This window comes from Saccopteryx leptura, chromosome 6 (genome assembly GCF_036850995.1).
Source record: "Saccopteryx leptura isolate mSacLep1 chromosome 6, mSacLep1_pri_phased_curated, whole genome shotgun sequence".
In the NCBI taxonomy this organism is placed as follows: Eukaryota; Metazoa; Chordata; class Mammalia; order Chiroptera; family Emballonuridae; genus Saccopteryx; species Saccopteryx leptura.
Window position 1 is genome coordinate 142,477,954 of NC_089508.1, and position 19,900 is coordinate 142,497,853.

The 19,900-nt window shown below is 37.0% G+C and overlaps 1 protein-coding gene across 1 annotated transcript in view; it reads left to right on the top strand.

Annotated features, from left to right (window-relative positions):
* Window positions 1-19,900, top strand: part of VPS41 (VPS41 subunit of HOPS complex) — a 266,714-nt gene that overhangs the window by 30,037 nt on the left and 216,777 nt on the right. The gene's annotated exons all lie outside the window — the stretch shown is intronic.

The window sequence follows — 19,900 nt, forward strand, 5'->3', positions numbered from 1 at the left end:
AACATAGTCAAGGCCATATATGACAAACCATTAGCTAATATACTAAATGGTGAAAAACTGAAGACTTTTCTTCTTATGTCAGGAACAAGACTAGGATGCCCACTCTCTCTTTAATTTAGCATAGTACTAGAAGTCTTAGCCAGAGCAATCAGACAAGAGAAAGAGATAAAAGGCATTCATATTGGCATAGAAGATTATAATTACAAATTTGATATAATGTACTAATGGTGTAAAAATAATGAAGTAAAATAAAGCAGAAATCCTCCAGAAAATGCTTTAAGTACATGTTGATATTAAAATGTGTGGTACAGATACACACACACACACACACACACACACACACACAATGGAATACTACTCAGTCATGAGAAATGACGACGAATTGCCATTTACTACAATATGCTGGACCTTGAGAACATTATACTGAGTGAAATATGTAAATCAGAAAAAGCTGAAAACTAGATGACTTTAGCCTGACCAGGCAGTGGTGCAGTGGACAGAGTGTCGGACTGGGATGTGGAGGACCCAGGTTTGAGACCCTGAGGTCACCAGCTTGAGTGCGAGCTCATCTGGTTTGAGCAAGGCTCACCAGCTTGAGCCCAAGGTTGCTGGCTCAAGCAAGGGGTCACTAGGTCTGCTGTAGTCCCTGGTCAAGGCACATATGAGAAATCAATGAATGAACAACTAAGGAAATGCAATGAAAAATTGATGTTTCTAATCTCTCTCCCTTCCTGTCTGTCTGTCCCTATCTGTCCCTCTCTCTATCCCTCTCTGTCTCTCCCACAAGAAAAAAAGAAAAAAAAAAAGATGACTTTACACATGGGTGGGATATAAAAATGAGACTCATTGACATAGATAAAAGTAAGGTGATTACCGGGGGGAGAGGAGTCAAGAGGGACAAATATACAGTGATGGAAAATGATTTGACTTTGGGGATGGGTATACAGCACAATTAACAGTTCAAATGCTATACAAATGTTTACCTGAAACCGATGTACCCTTATTGATCAATGTCACCCCATTAAATTTAATTTTCTAAATAAAATTATAAGAAGAAAAAAGAAAGAAACACATTTAGTATTGGAAACAGTGCTTAGCACTTTTAAGTTTTTTAGGTATATTAAGTAGTCCTGCAGCTTGGCTATGATTATTGGAGTTAACTTGCACAAGGTCACTGGGCTGGTAAAATACATTTCAACCCAGTCATCTGACTGTAAATAAAGCCTGCTCTTCTAACTTATTGTTTACCTAGTGCCTCTAGCTTCACTGTGCCCTAATTTTATGCCAGACTCTTTCTTTATGCACCTTTATAGAACTGGACAGGGTTTAAGGAAAATCTTACTTGGAACCCCTGCTTATGTATAAAATGATATTTTGGATGATTTTACAGCAGGGGTCCCCAAACTACGGCCCCCCGCCACACTTCCGGAAGGGGCACCTCTTTCATTGGTGGTCAGTGAGAGGAGCATAGTTCCCATCAAAATACTGGTCAGTTTGTTGATTTAAATTTACTTGTTCTTTATTTTAAATATTGTATTTGTTCCCATTTTGTTTTTTTACTTTAAAATAAGATAAGTGCAGTGTGCATAGGGATTTGTTCATAGGTTTTTTTTTATAGTCCGACCGAGGGACAGTGAACTGGCCCCCTGTGTAAAAAGTTTGGGGACCCCTGTGTTACAGATTTTGGCTTGTTCAAATATATATATTGTAGGAAAAGAGATATCATTTTCAGAATCTTTGAACTTTGCTTTCTCTTCTAGAAAATAGAGAATTCTCAACTTAGTTCATATATAATGTTAGTAAAATCTTGTTTTAGTAGAAAATAATAATTACAAACATGTATAAAATAGTTATTTATAAAATAAATAATGCCATTTATAAGTTATATCCCTTTTGGGAAGTACAGTTATCTTTGCAGAAATTTACCTGCAAGGGTGTTCATTACAACTTTGTCTATAATATAAAATTTGGAAACAGGCTAAATATCCAGAAAAAGGAATTATATTATCTTTGTAAATAAAAAAAGCTTTTTACCAAAATGCCACTTAGAGCAGGGGTTGGCAAATATTTCCATTAAGATCTAGACAATAAATATTTAACTCTTTGTAGCGAAAGAGCCAATATCGAGGATATTATGTAGGTATATAACCATGTAAAAATCTACTTGTACTCTGTACTGAAATAGGCGTTTGGCCGGATTTGGCCGTGGACTGTAGCTTACTGATTCCTAATTTAGAGTACTGTATTATCTAGTTTCTTTTCACCCTCCAAATTATATATAAGCATAAAAATAAATGGCCAGAAGATATTATCACTGGGTTATGTTATTCTCATTTTATTTACTATTGTCATCTGCCTTCATTGCTTATATACTTAGCAAAACAATACAATTATTTTTATTTTTTTAATGTTTTATAGTAGTATTTTGTGTTGGAAGTTACATAACTTACCGGTTGCAAGGTTGCAAAGCTGTGGAACCCAGATTGGGACTGCTGTTCTTTCTTCCCCACCTCACATTCTAACTAGGGATTTAGGGAAAAGATTGTTTTGTTTGTTTGCTTCTTTATCCAAGATTTTAAATAAGCCAGAATTGTTTTTACTCTGATATACATTTTTTCTTGAGAATTTTTTTAGAAGTTTTTTTGTTTGTTTGTTTGTTTTTAGAGAGGCAGGGAGAGAGAGACAGGAACATTGCGCTGCTCCTGTATATGCCCTGACCAGGGAATTGAACTGGCGACCTCTGCTCTCTGGGATGATGCTCCAGCTACCTGAGCTACCCAACCAGGGCTTATTTTTTATTGATTTTTATAAAGACAGAGGAAAGGAGAGAGATGGGTGGGTGAAGGGGAAGCATTCATTTGTTGTTCACTCAGTGGTGCACCCTTTCATTGCTTCCCATGTGTGTCCTAACCCGGGATTGAACCCTCAACCTTGTTGTTTTGGGATGACACTCTTAACCAACTGAGCTAACTGGCCAGGGCCAGAAGTTTTTTATTTTGAGATAATTGTAGATTTACATGCAGTTGTAAGAAAAAATACAGAGATTCCTCTGTCCATTACCCAGTTCCCAAAGGGCAACATCTTGAATAATTCTTGTACAATATCATAGCTAGTAAATTGATATTGATATAATCCACAGACCTATTCAGATCTCACCAGTTTTACCTACATTCGTGTATGTGTCTATTTAGTTCTGTGCTTTTTATCACATGTGAAGATTCATGTGATTACTACTGCAATCTAAGTACAGAACAGTTCATCATAAAGTTCCCTGGTGCCATCCTTTTATAGTCATGGCCACTCCCTCCCCACATGCATCCCCAGGCAACCACTGATCTGTTCTCCTTCTCTATAATTTTGAGTGTATTACTTCTTAATGGTTGCTTGTATTAAAATATGCATACATAATTTATCACAGTCTACTGATATCCATGATATTTTACTTCTGTATTCTCTTTATGTCCCTTTACCCTCCCCACTTTTTTTTTTTTTTTTTGCATTTTTCTGAAGCTGGAAACAGGGAGAGACAGTCAGACAGACTCCCGCATGCGCCCGACCGGGATCCACCCGGCACGCCCACCATGGGGCAATGCTCTGCCCACCAGGGGGCGATGCTCTGCCCATCCTGGGCGTCGCCATGTTGCGACCAGAGCCACTCTAGCGCCTGGGGCAGAGGCCACAGAGCCATCCCCAGCGCCCGGGCCATCTTTGCTCCAATGGAGCCTTGGCTGCGGGAGGGGAAGAGAGAGACAGAGAGGAAGGCGCGGCGGAGGGGTGGAGAAGCAAATGGGCGCTTCTCCTGTGTGCCCTGGCCGGGAATCGAACCCGGGTCCTCCGCACGCTAGGCCGACGCTCTACCGCTGAGCCAACCGGCCAGGGCTACCCTCCCCACTTTTTAAACACAATTGTTTTAAATATTTACTTTACATTAATTGAGCACCACATCAGTTGGTGTTAAACTTTTTCCTTCAACTATCGAATATAATTTAAGAAACTTCAGATAAAGATAATTTACTATCTTTACCCCAGTTTTCACCCATTCCTATGTTCTTTTTAAAGTTCTAAGTCTTTTTCTTATTGTCTATCTTCTGTTCCTTTCTGTTTAGAAAACTCTAGCCATTCTTTATGAATAGCTTTTCCAGCCACAGATTCTTTTAGTTTTTCTTCATTAGAGAATGTCTTTATTTGCTTTTCATTTTGGAGGGATATTTTTACCAGATAAATTTGCAGTAGACAATTGTTTTATTTCAGCACCTGAGAAATACTGTGCCACTTCCTTCTGGCCTCTCATTTCATGTGAGAATGTGTTGTCATTTGAATTGTTGCTACTCCATAAGTAATGTGTTATGTTTTCAGAAGTTTAATTACAATGTCTCTTGGTATGGATTTCTTTGATTTATCTTTTTTGGGATTTGCTCAGCCTCTTACATCTGTAGGTTATGCCCTTCACCAAATTTGGAGAGTTTTCAGCTCCACTTTTTTTTCCCTGCTGGGACTTTTAATATGAATATTAGCCCTTTTGTTATTATTCCACAGGTCTCTGAGACTGTTCATTTTTTTCAGTCAATTTCTCTCTATTATTCAGTTGGGTAAATTCTGTTGTTCTATTCTCAAATTCATTGGTTCTGTCCTCGGTCATCTCCACTATACTATTGAGTCCATGCAGTGAGTTTTTTCTTTTCATTATTATGTTTTCCAGTTATAAATTTCTCATTTTTAATAACTTCTATTTCTTATCCTGTTGCTTCATTTATTTCAAGGGAATTTATAATTGCTTGTTGAAGCACTTTTATGATGGTTGCTTTAAAACCCTTGCCAGATAATTTTAACTTCTGATTCATTCTTATAGATTTTAATGGAAAACAATATTTAAATAATAAAGAATCAACTATTACTTCAATTTTCAGGTCCACTTACTATCTGCCATGTGTTGTGCTGAGTGCTTTACAGGATGATTTCATTTAACATGAACTGCAACCTTAGCAGGTACTATATGAGGCAGGAGAGGCTCTGCTGCAGTAACAAACAGCTCCAAAACTGGAGTGGCTTAACATAGCGCAGATATATTTCTGAGTAGATTCAGAGGTGTTAGGGAGAGGAAATTGTGGCATCAGCAACACAGAAATGTCATCGTTTTCCATAGAGTGTTTCCTGTGTGTGTGTGGACTAGCATGCTGTGGAATGCTGTGGTCACACACTGGGAAGTGAAAGCAGCTTTGTTTTGTAGAGATAGTTATTTTTTTAAAGCGTGCTTACTTCAAATAGGTTCTTGGTATATTATTTTAGAAGTTTGTTTCACCTTTAAAATTTTTTTTTAATGTTTATTTTATTGATTTTAGAGAGAGGAAGGGAGAGAGCAAGAGAACATCAACCCATTCCAGTATGTGCCCTGACTGAGGATCAAACCGGCAACCTCTCTGCTTTGGGACAATGCTCTAACCAACAGAGCAGTCCAGCCAGGGTTGTTTCACCTTTTCTTGAAAGAATTAAGTGTGCTATACAAAGAAGTAGTCAGTAGAAGCATCAAGTTATTAATTAGCCTTACATTTCAAGATTGAACTTGTTGAGCAAAGAGAAGAATAACAAGGAAAAACCATCAGGCTGAAGAGGGGTGATAAGGAAATAGAGGAGTATGCCTCATTGGAATTGATACGTAGTAAGGTCTGCTTTGTACCAGTGACCTTTTGTTACTCGTGAAAGCAACTGAATAGTTAAATTAAGGCTTATTTTGCTTGTAGTGTGCTTCTTTATAGCAAAGATTGCATGTAGATTACATTAACCTTTGCCTGGGCCATGACATGCAATGACAGTTAATTAGTGTTACCTCTATGTTTATAGCTTTTGTTACCATTATTAATAAATATACTTCCTAAATAGATGTTCATTCAGATCTGCCTTAGTTCCTGCAACTATCACAACTAGGAGGCCTTGAGTATGTTATGTATATTAATTTTAATTAACCAAGTGAACTGAAAATAGCTATTTAAAATAAACCTACATGCAATTTATTTTGAATGAGAAATTAATATTAAAATAAAATGCAGCTTCTAGATGCATTAGCCACAAGGAGTGTTCTTTTTTAGTTTTGTTAAAATGAAAATCAGTTATTTTGAGAAATCAGGAGACAGCTTTTTTAAATCAGAAAATGCATCACACAAAAATAATTTATCTTACCTGGTAAGTGAAACATTGTGAATCATTTATTGAAACATAAATTGATTCTTTACATGTATTAATCTTAATAAACAAATTTATAGCAACTAGTAACTAAAATGGTAATGTACCTTGTTACAAGATTGATTGCTGAGAAAAATGGATCTTGGGATTATAATATATCCTTTCAGATCACCTTTGAATTAAACATTTGCTATTTCATTTAATGAGCTATTAATATTAACAGGTTCTGCTGATTATTGCATCATTCAGGCATGGATAAACATTACCTTTGAAGCATATATATATATATATATATATATATATATATAAAGAATTTATTCATTTTTAGGGAGGGGAGAGAGAGAAAGAGAGAAGAGGGGAGGAGCAGGAAGCATCAACTCCCATATGTGCCTTGACCGAGCAAGCCTAGGATTTCGAACCAGTGACCTCAGCGTTCCAGGTTGACACTTTATCCACTGTGCTACCAGGTCAGGCCTGAGGCATATATTATAAAAATTATATGTTTGGAAACTTAGTAGAAATTTTCTGGATGCAAGTACAGATTTGAGAACCTGTATTTGTGAGATTGGAAAGGTAAACAGTACTTTCTGGTATGATATATCTCTGAACAGTATTTATAATTCCACTATCTATGAGGATAATTATTTTAGGCAGTGCAAGGTAGACTGATTGATCATTGTATTCGTTCAGCAAATATTTATTCAGTACGTTTATCTTCTGGATGCTAACATATACCAGTATTTGATGAACGAGGGAGACAATAAGACGTATATATCAGGTGGTTATAAATATTATAGATTAAAAAAGAACATTGGGTAAGAGGACTGTGTAGTATGCTGAGGAGGCACTGGTTTGTCCTGGTCAGGGAAGTCATCTCCAAGAAAATTCCATCTGAGTAAGTATCTGGGGGAAAGGTCTTGTAGGTAAAAGCAGGAGCAAATACAGTACTGTCTGGTGAGGTCATGCTGGACTCCTTCAAGAGTTGATTGGGCTGGAGTTGTGTGATAGGAAATGAAGTAATGAATGGCCAAAAACAGACATCCTATAAGTCAGTTTATGGTTTTTTACTGTAAGGTGGGAAGCCATTGGAGAGTCATTGTTTTAGTAAGATCACTCTGGATGATGTTTGTAAGGGGTTGACAAGAAGGAAGCAGCAAGCTCAGGATCTAGCTAGAGGTGATAAAGGATTTAGGGTATTTCTGAAGTAGAGCCAACGTATTTGCCGACTAGGACATGGGGTGTAAGTGAAAGAGAAGAATCAAGGCTGAGCAACTAGAAGGGTGGAGTTATTAACTGAGGTAGGTGAAAACTGGCTATGACTGGTTTTGGTGCTCAGAGTGAGTTGGTGGTGGTGGGGTATGTCAGAAATTTCAATGTGGGTATTTTAAGTTGGAGATATTAATTAGACATCCATGTAGTAATGTCAGGTAGGTAGTTGGCTAAAGAATACTAGGGCGGGTCTGGGCTGGAGGGAATTTGATTCAGCATTTAGATGGTTTTTAAAAGAGAAGAATAACAAGAAAAAACCATCAGGTTGAAGAGGGGTGATAAGGAAATAGAGGAGTATGCCTCATTGGAATTGATACGTAGTAAGGTCTGCTTTGTACCAGTGACCTTTTGTTACTGTCTTGGCCAAGATAGCTCAGTTGGTTAAAGCATTATCTTGATACAGGCCACAGTTGTGGCTTCCATGGCCAGGTCAAGGTGCATACAAGAATCAATCAATGAATGCATCAGTAAGTGGAACAACAAATTGATGTCTCTCTCTTTCTCTCTGTCCCTCTTTCTTTTCGTCCCTCTCTAAAATCAATAAATTAACAAACAAACAAAAAAAACCCATGAACTGGATTGAGATCATTTAGGGCAGTGGTCAGCAAACTGTGGCTTGCAAGCCACATGGGGCTCTTTGGCCCCTTGAGTGTGGCTCTTCCACAAACTACCACGTGCAGGCGCTATCTCGATAAGGAATGTACCTACCTATATAGTTTAAGTTTAAAAAATTTGGCTCTCAAAAGAAATTTCAATCATTGTACTGTTGATATTTGGCTCTGTTGACTAATGAGTTTGCCGACCACTGATTTAGGGCATGAGATTAGATGAAGAAGTCTGATGTCTGGACCTCAGGGGTACTGCAGCCTCTGTTAGATGAAGGGAAATCAACAAAGGGGACTGAGAAAGATAGCTAGTGAGGTAGGAAGAGAACCAAGTAAAAGTGGTGTCCAAGAAAGTGGGGGTAAAATGCATCTCAGGAAGAAGAGCATGGTCATCTGTGCCAACTGTGAGGGGAGGAATCAGATGAGGTCTAGGGGTTCACCCTTGGATCTGCAAAGGTGAGGCCATTGGTGATCCTCACAAGAGCAGTCGTGGGGACCCATGGTGGTTGAGGTGCTGGTGGGGCCTGGCTCAAATGGGTTCGATAGATTAGATGTGCAAAAATGTCTGATGTACTAGGAAATTCTTGTGCTGCGTATTATCAAATGGTGGTATCTAGAATGCTCATAAGGGACACATTTATTGAGTGACTGTTAAAGGAGGTAATATGTATTTAGCACTTTGACTGCTATCAGAAGGTATTTATTAAGCATGTTGCTGCTTGTTTGCTACTTTGTCCAGTTCTGTGCCAGGTACTTTCATGAGGGTAGGGACCCTGTCACTATGGTCTCACTAGCAGAGCTGCTTATGAGTGAATAAGTGAATTGATTTTGGTAATTCTCATAATAATTATATGAAACTCACATTATATATTTATTTTGAGAGGTCCCTTTGTCAAACATAGGTACCAAAAACCACTTCTGGCCTTCTCACTCAAGCTGAAAACTTTCATTCCTTGTAAGAGTCATATTTTAATTTAGGGACAAGCAAGTGAAAACTGGCTTTTAGCTTTGGGTTTAGCTAGGCCCATCTGTTGGGAAAACAGCGATGTTAGGCTTGCTTGCTGGTTCACAGGCTGCAAGGACTTTGCCTGATTAGTGATGAGCACGTGGCAGAGGCACGTATGCCTAGGCTATGTAAGACTATGGGTGCTTGCACTCAGTGCAGATTGCAGAGGGTGAATGGTGGATTGCCTGTCTGCCATTGTGAGGGAAGTTTTGCTGTTTGTTCCCTTGCTGCTGTGAGAAGAGGGTTTCTTTGCCTGTTTGCTTGTCTATTAAATAGGAATGGCCCAAAGCATTTTTGCTCCGCAGTTTCTCTACCGTCTGCCCGAATCCAATGTGGGCCTGCCTGGCATTACAGGCCACTGGCATTACACCATCCATCCCCATAGCCTATCATTATTTTTATTCTCTCTGATCCCTTTTTAAAAAAGATTTTATTTTATTGGTTTTACAGAGAGAGGATGGGTGTGGGAGTGGGAAGTATCTATTCATAGTTGCTTCATTTTAGTTGTTCATTGCTCGTTTGTTGCATATGCCTTGCAAGCCTGGGGGTTCAAACTGGCGACATCAGCATTCCAAGTCAATGCTTTGTCCACTGCGCCACCACAGGTCAGGCAATTCTCTGATTCTTATACTATCCTTAGTAATGGCAGAAAATTGGTTGGCGGAATAATGGTCTCCCCAACATGTCTACCTCTTAATCCCTGGAACCTGTGAATACGTTGTGTTCTAGGACAAGGGAAAAAAAGGTTGCAGATGGAATTAAATTTACTAACCAGCCCACTTTAAAATACAGAGATTAGCCTGAATTATCCAGGCGGGGGCCCTTTTAGTCACAAAGGTCTTTACAAGAAGACAAGGGAGGTAGAGAAGGTCAGAGTGATATGATTAAGAAGGGCTCAACCCACTCTTGCTGGGTTTGAAGGTGGAGAGGGAGGAGGGGTCCCACAGACAAGGATGGCTTATAAAAGCTGGAAAAGTTGAGAAAATCATTCATCCCTAGAGCCTCCAGAGGAATGCAGACGGACTGCTAGCATCTTGATTTCAGCCCAGTGAACTCTAGATTGAACTGTAATACAGCAAATTGGTGTTGTTTTAAGATTCTGAGTCTATGGTAATTTATTACAGCACATACAGGAACCTAATATGGTCAACAGTGTGATTTTAGCCTTTATTTTTCAGGGTTTGGGGAATAAAATACATTCAGCGAGAGAAACATACCAAAAATAGTTGTAATGAAACTGCTGATACTGTCTAGAGCTATATTTTTAGAAAAATGTGTGTGATACTTTTCTGATAATTGTTTAAGAATGTTATTTAAATTAGTGTTTTTTAACCTCTGGGCTGTGGACCAGTCTACCAGAAATTTCGTGCCAGTCTGCAAAAGAGTTAATTAACTACCCTGATATTGAGTGACGGTTACAGACCCAATGATCTTAGTTGAATTCACTTATACTCAGAGTGATTTCCACCTTATTGGTCCCCAAAATAATTCCCCTATTTTCACTGATCCCAAAGTGTAAAAAGGTTGATTAGGGGTTGATTATCCCCTTAGGACATTAAGTCATTTCTTTCTCTGCAGACTGGATTTAATTTTTGGAATTCTATTTAGAATTTTTACATTTAAATTCTTAGATGACTGAATTATAGATAGATAGATATACTCTGGGAATTTTGATATCAGGGTTTTGAAATGAGAAGTTTTTAATATTTCCCTGTTATGTGACAGGTTATATAGCTTACACATTGTCTAAGTTTTGGGAGTTGTTAATAAAACTTGCTGCTAAAACTGTCCAGGCCTTTTTTAAAATTTTTTAGTGAGAGGAGGGGAGATAGTGAGACAGACTCCCTCATGCACCCCGACTGGGATCCACCTGGCAACCCCTGTCCAGGCCTTTTTGCAGGAGATAAAGTACTTTGATAATGTTTTTCAATTTATTCTGTGGTTATTTTATTTGGTTTGTCTTTAAAAGGTATTTATCCTTGGCTTAAAAATTATTCAGTTTATTAATGCATTTTTACCTTTACCTCTTTGTTAGTGTTCTTTGGTTTCCTGCAGAGTCCATCTTGCTGTTTGTTCTCTTGGTCCTGCAGTATTTATGGTTGGGACACCTAGCCCATTGGTAATGCACTGCTCAGCTATTAGGGGCTGTTGTCTCTACTGGTCGAAGAAAGATGTGGGCAGGTGGTGGCCAGGGCTGAATGTCTGTATGGAGAAACAAGGGCCAAGGCTGCAGATAGTCACCTCCTTTTGGAGGACAGGCCCTAAGGGGTGACATGGATGTCTGCTCAGTAGGGAGGGGCAAGCTTCCCAGTGTTGGGCATGGAATTTTGGTGGGATTGCCAAAAGCATCTTCCTACCTTTTGTTTAGGTGGTGTATGTTTTCCTCAAACAAATCGAGGTGTGTAATGAATTCTTTAATTCATGTTAAACGTAAGTATTAGCTTATCCTTGATTTTGGTAACATTTGCTATTGTAGGTTTTTATCTTTATCTATTTCTTTATAGGAGCTTTTGAAAAATGGTCAGAGGATTTGATGGGGGTGGCCAGCAAGGTACTTCTTTGCACCTGGAATATGGAATGTGTAGTTGAAAGATGCTTGAGAGGTATTTACTGTCCTAAAGCAATCCCAAGAACTATACCATTTTCCTTTTTACATAAGAGTAAACATATACATTATAAATAAATGTAAATTTTCATGAAAATTTAGTTTGCGGGACTGCTTTGCTACTGCTGTTAGATGATAGAACTTCACTTCTGTACATTTATCTACAATTCTAATTTATACTGTTTGAATATAGCCATACTTTCCTTCTCTGATGCCTCCACCTACCTGGCTTTGGCTGATATTGTATGATTGCATGTTCCTCTGTGGAAATCTCAATGAGAATAGCTTAAAGAAATTTCGTACTAAACAAGGTCTGCCATTACTATGTCGTGCTTTGGTTTTCACTGGTCTTTATTAGGTGCCCACAGTTTTGTTAGGTGAAGTTCAGAACAATGAAAAGGCATAAACCTTGCTTCTAAGGATGTTGTGATCACTAAGGCATTTTGAGAAGAAAGGAAAAGAGGGTTATGTTGGCTTTGGTGTCAGGAATTGCCCACCTGAATGCCATATCTTGAAGATTGGTAAGGTTATTCCATATGGCTGGAAGGAAATGAAAGGCTTGTTTGCTTGTCTCATTTTTTTTGTTCTCTATATAGTCTTACCACAATATAAAATAAATGAGGGGAATTGATCCAGTTTATGGTATTTGGCTTAGGACATGGGAACCTTCATTTTATTTTTTCCTCCTTCAATTGAACATGAAATTCTGATACTGCAGAGCAAAGGAGAGACCAGGGTTTATGAAGACTGCATATCTTGTTAATCTTAAATAGAGCTCTTCAATTATTAGAGGCTCCACTTTATTTCATTTTTCCAGTCAAAGTGCTATGGTCAGGAAAGCAGCTTTGAGAGATAAGAATCTTAGTTCAGTAGATAATAATGTTTTGAAGAGGATGTTTAACAATGACTTTAAAAATATTATTTTTCTTACATACATCTATAGTAGATATAGTACGGTTATTTTAGAAAATGTAGATAATATTGGCAGCAGCTCACAATAGTGATTTTTATTTGCTTTCTTTTGAAATGGTGACAGCAACCCTGTGATATGGCTCCTATTACCACTTCCATTCTATAGATGAAGAAACTGAAGCATTGGGAAGTTACTATTTTGGTGCTTATTAATAGTCTGACCCCCCCCCTCCCCCTCACCCAAATATGTGTACAGATTTCTTCGGTAAAACTTGGATCATGCAAAGCAGGTTTTAGGACCTATATTTTTCACTTAATAAGATGTTTGAGAACATTTTTCTTTGTTATTTTTGAAAATAGATTTTAATGTTTATGCAACAATTAATCTTGTAAAATTTATTTAACCCAGGGTTTCTAAACCTTGACTTTATTAGCCAGACAATTTTTTTGTTCTAGAGAATTGCCCTGTACATTGTAGGATGTTTAGCATCATCCCTGGTCTCTGCCCACTTGAAATAGTACCATCCCTTCCCACTCAGATGTGACAACAGAAATGTCTCCAGACATTGCCAGATAAATTTCCCAGGAGTACAAAATTGGCTTCTGTTGAAGACCACTTATTTAATTATAGGTGTTTTATTCTTTTAAAAATAATATATGGAGGCCCTGGCTGGGAGTGTCACTTTGATAGACCAAGATTGCGGGTACAATCTCCAGTCAGTGAACATTCAAGAATCAAGCAATGAATGCAAATAAACGGAACAATAAATCGATGTTTTTTTCTCTCTCTCTCCCTCTCTGTCCCCCTTCCTCTCTCTAAATCAATAAAGATTTAAAAAATAACATGGATATGAATAGACTCATTATGAATTTTCTTTATACTGTATATGATAAAGTAGACCCATATCATCTAGGTTACATTTTTTTTCCCTTTTTTACTAAGTGAGAGGCAGGGAGGCAAAGAGACAGATTCCTGCATGTACCCCGACTGGGATCTACCCGGCAAGCCCTCTAGGGGGCGATGCTCTGCCCTTCTGAGGCTGCTGCTCTGTTGCTCAGCAACTGAGCCAGTTCAGCACCTGAGGTGAGTCCATGGAGCCATCCTCAGTGCCGGGTGCCAGCTTGCTCGAACCATTTGAGCCATGGATGCGGGAGGGGAAGAGAGAGAGGAAGAGGAGGGGTTGAAAAGCAGAGTCGCTTCTCTTGTGTGTGATGACCTGCTGGGTCGACGCTCTACCACTGAGCCAACTGGTCAAGACCATATTTTTAGTTTCTAATTTCAGCTCCTTTTGGGTGTTAGTATATGTTTTCAGTAATAGCAATATTGCTTGAAAGTAAAAAATTTAATGACATTATTTGCATTCACATAAGAATGTGATTGCTTATCTGTTACCAGTCTGATAGAAAGGCATTCTGGGAGCTTTGACCACAATTATTTTTTTGTGGATGAATTCCATTACCTGTCACTTTCTTAAAAAGTTTGGTCATTGAGGCAGCTATAATGCCTTGTGTTTTCAATGGATCCCAGAAGTTACTGTCTTGGCTTGTTTATGTAGTTTTTTGTTTTTTTTTTTAGTATGTTTTGACATTTTAGAAGAATATATAAAGCTATCTTTGTTATCAGATAGTCATCTTTTTGTGTACATAAAATTGTTCTTCTGTAATCACACTGTTGCCTGCAATAATTAATAGTTGCACTTGTCCATTTTAGGAAGTGGCATTCATTTGGGGAAGTAATACAAAGTTAATTAAAGTTGTCATTTGTCCTTGATTAATTTTGAATCTTAACATGTAGGATCTTTTTGCTACACTTTTTCCTCATAGATCTCTTCTTCCTTTTCTGGAAGAGTTTGAGATTGGTATAGCGTAATTGGAGATATCCTGTATTGTTCATGTGTATTTATTGATACCATTATAGTTTCAAATAAATGGATATTTACACGACTTACACAATGATATGTAATTTTTGACTATTCATGTTGACTTTGTTGATAATATGTTGTAGTGAATAGATTTATTCCTTTAAAGTTTGTTAGTCTTTTTTTTTTTTTTTTTAGACAGAGACAGAGAGAGACAGGAAGGGAGAGAGATGAAAACATCAACTCGTAGTTGCGGTGCTTGAGTTGTTCATTGATTGCTTCTCATATGTGCCTTGACTGGGGGCTCAAGCTGAACCAGTGACTCCTGGGCTCAAACCAGAAACCTTGGGCTTCATGCTAGAGACCATAGGATCCTGTCGATGATCTCAGGCTCAAGCCAGTAGTCCCACACTCAAGTTGGAGAGCCTGCCCTCAAGCTGGATGAATCCGTACTCAAGCCAGCAATGTTGAGTTTTTGAGCCTGGGTCCTCAGTGTCCTAGGTTGATGCTCTGTCCATTGTGCCACTACTGGTCAGGCTGTTTTTGAGATTCAAAAACTACGTGTTTTGATTGACTTACAGTATAATTTCAACTACACTTTTTAAAAAATGTCTTATGTTTGACACTAAACATTTTTGTTTTATTAATATTTTTGTTCTCCCTTTATCTTCTTGAGTAGTGATCAAAAAGAAATATTTTAACATATCATGGGCTGTGATTTGTAAAGAGAGAATTTTTTAAAATTCAAGTTTTCTAAACTTCAAATGTTCTAATATTAGATTATGATAGCATATTTATATCTTAAACTTAAAAGGTTGATTACCAGTTTTAAAATTTCAATTCTCCTTAAGGTAATTAGATTCTAGAGCAAATCTTATATAGAGAAAATATTTTATTTTATACCTTGATATTCATGGTTGATTATTAATTCACCTTTTATTATGCTTGGTTTTTCACTGTGGAAGTTTAAATTGCATTTTTTTAACAGTAAGAATCCATTTGAGTTTGTTAATGTTCCTTATTATATCTAACTTTAAGACATTGGATAGTTATTAAAAAGATTTGTTCCTAGTCAGATGCTGTTGATGGCATGAGATGAACTAAACCAGGGGTCCCCAAACTTTTTACACAGGGGGCCAGTTCACTGTCCCTCAGACCGTTGGAGGGCCGTACTATAAAAAAAACTATGAACAAATCCCTATGCACACTGCACATATCTTATTTTAAAGTAAAAAAACAAATACAGTATTTAAAATAAAGAACAAGTAAATTTAAATCAACAAACTGACCAGTATTTCAATGGGAACTATGGGCCTGCTTTTGGCTGCTGAGATGGTCAATGTGCTCCTCTCACTGACCACCAATGAAAGAGGTGCCCCTTCCGGAAGTGCGGCGGGGCCGGATAAATGGCCTCAGGGGGCCGCATGTGGCCCACGGCTGTAGTTTGGGGACCCCTGAACTAAACTGTTCACTATATTAAAATTTCTAGAGGTTCAGCTAGAGTTCAGCCAAGGTCTTTCTCATAGGGGAAGCTGGGTGGGATAAAGGCCATTTCCATAGAACAAGATTGTGAATTGTTTAGGAGCACTCAACTGGTGGTGTTTTTCACTAACTTAACTTGGACTTTATTTCTTACCTCTCCCCTTTTGTCATATAGTGTAATTTTATTTAGTTGGGGATAAACAACAAAAAAAAGAAAAACTGGATTTACTAACTGGTATCCAAAAATAAAATTTTAAGTTTTATATATTAATAATAACTATAGAAAATGTTAGTGATTTTTCTTTTAAGCTCCAGAATTCATGTGGCACATATTTTTAAAAAGTAAAATCCAAGTCTTTATTTGGATTGTAATAGTTCATTTGGACTGTAATAATGGTATAAAATGTATGGATATATGGTAGGTATGGACATAGTTAAAACAGTATGAAAAATTGGCTGTAAACAACAAATAATTTCTTTTACACAAATTTTAAATTATTAGGTGAAAAGTGCACTATCCTTGTTGGTATGCAAATCTAAGTTAGATGACAGGTCTCCCTCTATGCAAATTTACCCTTTGGTGTTAGTAACAAAATAAGAGTCTTTATTGCCTTAATTTGTTATCCCCAAAATGACTTTTTTTTTTTGCTTTAAGTTCAAAATTTAGTAAGAATACAGACACGAAATTTATTTTCAGTGTTCTAGAATCCTGTATGATGGTTTAAAGGACTTGTCTTGAATTAAAAGTGCTATACAGTTAGTGAAAATCCATGTTAGTTGAGGAATTAATACTTTTTAAAGGAAAACTGCAAATTTTTCTTATACAGGTAAATGTCACTCTGTTCATATCTTGGCTTAGCTGCAGTTCAGGATTTGTACTATTCCACTAGGTTGTCATAGAGACGCAGTTAACTGTCAGACTGGTGATGATTTCATTTGCAGGTTTGCATGGTTATTAAAATTTAACAAAAATTATGATTTGCTTTTTGTTAACACTGGGTGATTTTCCATGGAAGTTCAAATCGTACAGAAGCCTTTTTTTGTGTGGTTAAATTTTTAAAAAACTGAAACTCTATATTAAATCTCCTTGAGTTTTAAAAACATTTTTATTTAAAATGTGATACATAGTCCACAGCATTGAATAACCTCTCTGCATTGTATTTTTGAATTACTTTCTAGTTTCTTTGTTTACATCAAGCAGAAAATAACCTTAAAAATTCACCTTTAGTCTTTTTTTACTTAACATAAAAGATACCTGTCAGAAAAGTGTGAAATCCTACATCAAGTGCCTAATATTGGAGTTTTCATTTTATTTATGGTTTTTGAAGCCTGGCATGAATGCTTCAGTGAACTGTGTTGTGAAAGTATTTATTTTTGTATATTTATGTGAGAAGAATTATTTAGTTTTCACTTATAAATAAGACAGGCAATCCTTATTTACAGTAACTTTATCTAATGGTCCGTGGTTGAATGCTTTTATGCAAAATAGTCAAGAGGCTAGAATTAACTTTTCACATTGGATGCACATTTGATGTCCAGACTTGGGCAACATGTGGCATCTTATTATAAAGATTACTGTTCAGGATTCAATTTATATTTAACACATTTACTTCAGAATGCACACATCATTTTTGCCACATTTAATGTTAACTTTGTAATGATTTCTATTTCTTGCTTGTACAATAGGTACATAAGTAGGAGTATTTCTTTGTTGCTTTTTCTAGGTTCTTTAGACTTGATTAATTAACTATTTCATATTTTACTTTAAAAATAGGTCACTTTTTCACTTGTAACAGCTCCTTGGGTTGGGTTGATTATCATTACTTTTAAAAAGAAGTATAGATCTTTTAGATAAGTGTGCTTATTATATGTCCATTTGTTGGCATTAGTTCTCAAAGGTATTTTTGGAAAGTTAGTAGTAGTTAACATTGTCTTTGCCTGACCACGCAGTGGCACAGTGGATAGAGTGTTAGACTGGGAAGCAGAGGACCCAGGTTTGAAACTCTGAGGTCGCTGCCTTGAGCATGGGGTCGCTGGCTTGAGCATGGGATCATAGACATGACTCCATGGTTGCTAGCTTGAAGCCCAAGGTTGCTGTCTTGAGCAAGGGGTCAAGGCACATATGAGAAAGCAATGGATGAACAAATAAGGTGCCTCAATGAAGAATGGATGCTTCTCATCTCTCTCCCTTCCTTTCTGTCTGTCCCTATCTGTCCCTCTCTCTGTCTCTGTCAGACACACACACACACACACACACACACACACACACACGCACGTAAAAACATTGTCTTTGATTTTAATACTCTGTTACTAAATAAACAACTAAGTGTGTATATACATGAAGAAGAAAATTTGACAGCTCATTATATGCACAGAATACTGACTTTTCTTTAATAGGGTTTATTGCTCTTAAAATGTAATTACAGTCATCCCTCGCCATATCATGGTTCACTTTTCGCAGCCTCACTGTATTGCAGATTTTTAAAGAGTATATATCTAATTTTGTATTGTGGATTTTTCGCTATATCGTGGGACTTTGCAGTATATAGGCATTTTTACATATTATTTTAATTATTTTTGTGGTTAATAATTATTTAATTATTTTGTGGAAAATAAGCATTTTCTAGCCTAAAAAATTGAAAACAATATAAAAAATATTAATTAAAACATATTAAAAGAATATTACTGTATATTCACTGGTAAGTACCCATGTAGAATTATACAGTGTGTCTGTAAAGTCATGGTGCACTTTTGACCGGTCACAGGAAAGCAACAAAAGACGATAGAAATTTGAAATCTGCACCAAATAAAAGGAAAACTCTCCCAGTTTCATACCTATTCAGTGTCATACCTATTCAGTGCAGTTCGATGTGGGCTCACACACAGATTTTTTAGGGCTGCTTAGGTAGCTATCCCGTATAGCCTCCACAGACTCGTCACTGACTGATGGCCTACCAGAACGGGGTTTCTCCACCAAACTGCCAGTTTCCTTCAACTGCTTATCCCACCAAGTAATGTTATTCCTATGTGGTGGCGCTTCGTTATAAACGCGCCGATATTCACGTTGCACTTTGGTCACGGATTCGAATTTAGCGAGCCACAGAACACACTGAACTTTCCTCTGTACCGTCCACATCTCGACTGGCATGGCCGTGGGCTGCTCTGCTATTATGTCATCATCTGTGCATGCGCACATGCTGCCACATCATCCTACAGAAACTGGGAGGGTTTTCCTTTTATTTGGTGCAGATTTCATATTTCTATCATCTTTTGTTGCTTTCCTGGGACCGGTCATAGGTGCACCATGACTTTATGGACACACTGTATTTCATTAAGCCTTTCTAGTATTTTGAGTTGGCACATTGATAGCCTCAAGCTACTTGAATACTAGCTGGAAGGTGACAACTGTGTAATTTTTTTAAAGGAAAAGTTCATGAATACATTATTTTTGTCAACTTCTGTCTTGGCCACTTTTATCCTATTATAGTACTGATATAGTCACATTTTTTGGTTTCTCATTATATGTTGCAGTAAAATGAAATCTTTTTCTGAATCACTAATTTTTATAACTATCCTTGATTTAAGTAAATAATGGCCATTATAGTCAATAAAGATTCCTAACTTGATTCCGTAACTATGAGGATTAAGTATATCTTACGATGTGTCAACAGTGAGGTTAAATATACAAAGTTAGTAATAATACCTATAAAATGATTACGAGATTTTTAATGCATAAGTAGGTTTATTTATATTAAGCAAATGTTTCCTAATAAGTAATGGTTGTACATTGATTATTAGTTATTTAAAAGAAATTTAAAAAAATTTTTATCTGAAGGGGAAGAATAGATTTTGTTTTATATAAATTTCCCATTTTCTTTTTAATTTTTTATATTTTTATTTTCTAATTAAAATGAGGTATTCTCAAATCTGACAAAAATATTTATACTCTTGAAATATAATAATGTCCTTTAGAAGTTTATTTTAT